Source organism: Chiloscyllium plagiosum, unplaced genomic scaffold (genome assembly GCF_004010195.1).
Source record: "Chiloscyllium plagiosum isolate BGI_BamShark_2017 unplaced genomic scaffold, ASM401019v2 scaf_62326, whole genome shotgun sequence".
Taxonomy (NCBI): Eukaryota; Metazoa; Chordata; class Chondrichthyes; order Orectolobiformes; family Hemiscylliidae; genus Chiloscyllium; species Chiloscyllium plagiosum.
In genome coordinates this window covers 1-4,257 of record NW_025203732.1, presented here as the reverse complement: position 1 = coordinate 4,257, position 4,257 = coordinate 1, and the positions used below count along the sequence as shown (strand labels likewise).

The 4,257-nt window shown below is 47.0% G+C and overlaps 1 non-coding gene across 1 annotated transcript; it reads right to left on the bottom strand.

Moving 5' to 3' along the window:
• Positions 1-2,212: 2,212 nt before the first annotated feature.
• trnar-ccu lies at positions 2,213-2,285 on the bottom strand. The gene has a single exon. It is a non-coding gene; the product is annotated as a tRNA-Arg (tRNA).
• Between the last annotated feature and the right edge of the window lie 1,972 nt (positions 2,286-4,257).

Genomic DNA, 4,257 nt, shown 5'->3' with positions numbered 1-4,257 from the left:
AATCCTGTGTGGTCACGTGACCATGGCAACAAAATCAGGCATTCTCAATTGATCCTCAGTTGGAGAAATTTGACCTGATAGAAAATTGGCCAAACTAAATTAAACAGCAGCTATCAGCACCAGAGAACAGTGCAACTAAGATCAAAGAGCTACAAAGGTTCAAGAAGAACCAGTTCCAACCAGACTGAGGGTTGTATATTGGAGAAGTGTCAGCCTGAGACAATCCACTTTATAGCTCCTGGCATGACAACAGTGAAGGGTATTGGTGTGACCCCATTGGATGATGTGAACCCATCTCATGATTGTACTGGCCAAAGCCACAGAGGTTTCTGGAAGATCAGGGAAAAGTAGGGTAGGGACACACACCTGGATGCCAGTCCCTTCGCGAAGCCTTGACTGGGCCTTGCAGTGGAGCTCTGACCATCTGCTCCAAACTTGTTCAGGGAAGCCCTAGAGTGGGGTGGGAGGAGGCCATTCAGCCCATCATGTCCACACTGACCCTCTGAAGAGCATTCCATCCAGGCCCAACCCTTATCCTCTCACGCTGCATTCCCCAAAGCCAATCCACCGAACCTGCACATCTTTGGGCTGTGGGAGGAAACCAAAGCACCTTGAGTACCCCATGGAGAGAATGTGCAAACTCGACACAAACAGACACCCAAGGGAGGAATCAAAGCCAGGTCCCTGATGCTGTGAGGCAGCAGTGCTACCCACTGAGCCACCATGCCATCCCCAGGAGAATCTCAGCAGGTTTTCAGCCATTGTGACTGTGCTGTCTCTTTCAGATGATTCACCCCGATATCTTGCATATCCTCAACATTCTGTATTTTTCTGACACCAGAATGTACCACCAACCCAACACAGACCTCGCGACTTTTCCAGAAGAGATGAGAAATCGACTTGACCTCAGACGAAGATCAGCCATGTGGGACTTGAACCCACAATCCCAGGCTAAGGAGGCCAGTGCCTTATCCACTGGGGCCACAATTACAAAACGGAAATGGCAGAGTAGCAATGCTGCATCCTGAACCTCTCATATTGTGTTCTTCTCTGAGTTTTATACTCTCACTGATTGGTTATTCCCCCTTCCATCTCGCGATAAATCATTGGCTGCTTGATAAAATTGATCTTACCTCCCACTTCTCCCCAAACGGACAGACAATAAATCCACCAAACTCAAACTTTGCACAACTCAAGTCTGAGGAAAATGGAGCAGACAGGAAAATAGCAAAGGGCTCAGTGTTATTTTGTGCAGCACTTTCAAGATATTTGCAGTTACTGGGGAAGGAGGAAGTGGAGATGTTGCAAAAAGCTGCATTGAGGACAAATCAACAGGATCTTAGCAGGCATTCAGCCCATTGTGGCTGTGCTGTCTCTTTCAGACAATTCACCCCAAGATCTCCCAAACCCTGGAATTACCTTGTGCAAGTTTCTACTAAAGAGCATTTTCCATAATCTCAAAGCAGGCAAGTGATTTTTAATGGAGTAGTTGAAAAATCCAGTCAATTTGGATTGAGATGGAGTTGATATGGGACGAAAATCAGCCACCACAAAGACCAGGCTTAAAAAGTCAACACCCCAAAAGGGATTGGAACCACCAATCCACTATATCAGAAGCTACAGTCTTACTCTGACACCAACACAACCAAAACAGAAGTTGCTTTGTCCATAGATGGGTAGGTCTATCTGTTGGAGGCCCAGTGACCTCATGGGCAAGGCACTAACTTCCGAAATCAGAGATTATGGGCTCAAGTCTTATTTGGGGTTTTGAGTTTGTTGAAACCTTCACTGTGCAGCTGATCTCAATGCTGTGTGGTCACGTGACCATGGCAACAAAATCAGGCATTCTCAATTGCTCCTCAGCTGGAGAAATTTGACCTCACAGAAAATTGGCCAAACTAAATTAAACAGCAGCTATCAGCTCCAGAGAACAGAGCAGCTCAGATCAAAGAGTTACAAAGATTCAAGAAGAACCAGTTCCAACCAGACTGAGGGTTGTATATTGGAGAAGTGTCAGGATTTCAGCCATTGTGACTGTGCTGTCTCTTTCTGGGAATTCACCCCCATATCCTGCATACGCTGAAAATTCAGTATTTTTCTGACTCAATTTCCGACCAACCCAATACAGACCTGGGGACTTTTCTCGGGGAGATGAGAAATCGACTTGACCTCAGACAAAGATCAGTCTTGCAGACAGGGTTTAAAAGTCAGACACCCCAGATGGGACTTGAACCCACAATGCCTGGCTTAGGAAGCCAGTGCCTTATCCATTAGGCCACAGGGGCTTCACAATAGGAGGGAAAATGGCAGCCTTTACATACTGCTCCGAGACCTCTCACAGTGTGTTTTTCTGAGTTTGATATCCTTCCTGATTGTTTTTTACCCCTTCCATCTGTGCTGTCTCTTTCAGACAATTCACCCCAAGATCGCCCAGATCCTGGAATGACCTTGTGCAAGTTTCTATTACACATCATTTGCATAAGCTCAACGTAGGCACAGTGATTTTTAACAGAGTACTGTTGTTGATGTATATTTTAGAACATAGAACATAGAAAAGTACGGCACAGAATAAGCTCTTTGGCCCACAATGTTGTGCCGAGGATTAATCCTAATGTAAAATAAAATAACTTAACCTCCACACCCCTCAATTCACTGCTATCCATGTGCATGTCCAGCAGTCGCTTAAATGTCCCTAATGACTCTGCTTCCACCACCACCACTGGCAACACATTCCATGCATCCACAACTCTCTGCGTAAAGAACCTTCCTCTGACATTCCCTCTATACCTTTCTCCCAATATCTTCAAACTGTGACCCCACGTGCTGGTCCACTTTGTTCCACAAATCCGGACGACACAGGTTTCTGTACAATGGTAGATGCTTTATTATCGGGCAGTTGGCGAGAGATTCAAAATGTCCCCAAAGGGAGCCATGAGTCTCCTTGTAATGACACTTCTCCATGAATCTCTGCCCTACACACACAGACAGTGTCTTTTATAGGGATTAAACAAAAGGTTTATCAGTCACATGGACGATTTTATTAAACATAGTTTAAAGCAGGTAATTATCAATTTACAAAGCCCGATGAACAGCGGTATCCTGTGCTAATGTGTGATTGGATTACAGAAGCTCATTATCATATTCTTCATGATGATGTGTTGATGGGAAGAGATGAAGACAGAAGGGTTTTGCCTGCTGGAAAAGGGGGATTCACATCCCTATGCTAATATGGAGGGGAAGAAAGACTATGGGAGTGGGAGGCAGTTTAACAGAGTTGTGGCCAAGGCTAGCAGTCTTGTGTGGAAAGGGCAAATCCCTCTGTCCAGGACTACAGGGGGAATCCTCATATATGGCTCCACTAGGCTCTATTTCTACTTTGCTGCACAGGAACCTCCAACCAACACTATACACCAGATATATTGACAACATTCTCTTCCTCTGGACTTACGGCGAGGAGTCGCTGAAGCAACTACACAGTGAGATCAACAAATGGCATCACTTAGACTTACCATGGACTACTCTTTAGTATCTGTCTCATTCTTGGACACATGCACCTCCATCAAGGACAGGCACATCAATACCTCACTCTACCACAAACCCACGGAAAACCTCATGATGCTGCACTTTTTCAGTTTCCACCCCCTAAACATATTAAAACAGCCATAACCCACTGACAAAGCCCTACACATACACAAGATCTGTTCAGCTGAACCCCTGTAACTCCTCTGGCAGAGAGTCCACCCGCCTCAGACTGACCAGTCGTCTGGAATATTGGGCCCAGTTGATCCTGGTGGAAGAGGCCGCTGAGTACACGGCCTGGCACTCACACTCCCTCCCCAGGTCAGCCGGGTCGGTGAAAGGGAGGAGCACGTGGTCAGCGTAGGCCGAGATGATCACCCCGGTGCCCGCATCGCGCAGAACCAGCCCCGACATCCTCCTCCACAAGAGGCACAGGAAAGGCTCCACGCGCAGGGAATCCTGCTGGCCGCACAGGGGGCAGCCTTGGCGTACTCCTCTCCCAAAGTGAAGGGGCGCTGTCATGGAGCCGTTAACTTTAAAACTAATTGCACCTGCCTCCACTTGGTCCACATCCACTCAAGCATTTCCTGTCATGTACCTGCCCAAATGTCTTTCTCATAGAATCCATACAGTGTGGAAACAGGCCATTTGGCCCAACAAGTCCACCCCCAGACTCACTCCCCGTCATGTCCTCCTGCCAAATGTACCCAACCTTCACATCCCTGAACAGTCTGGGCA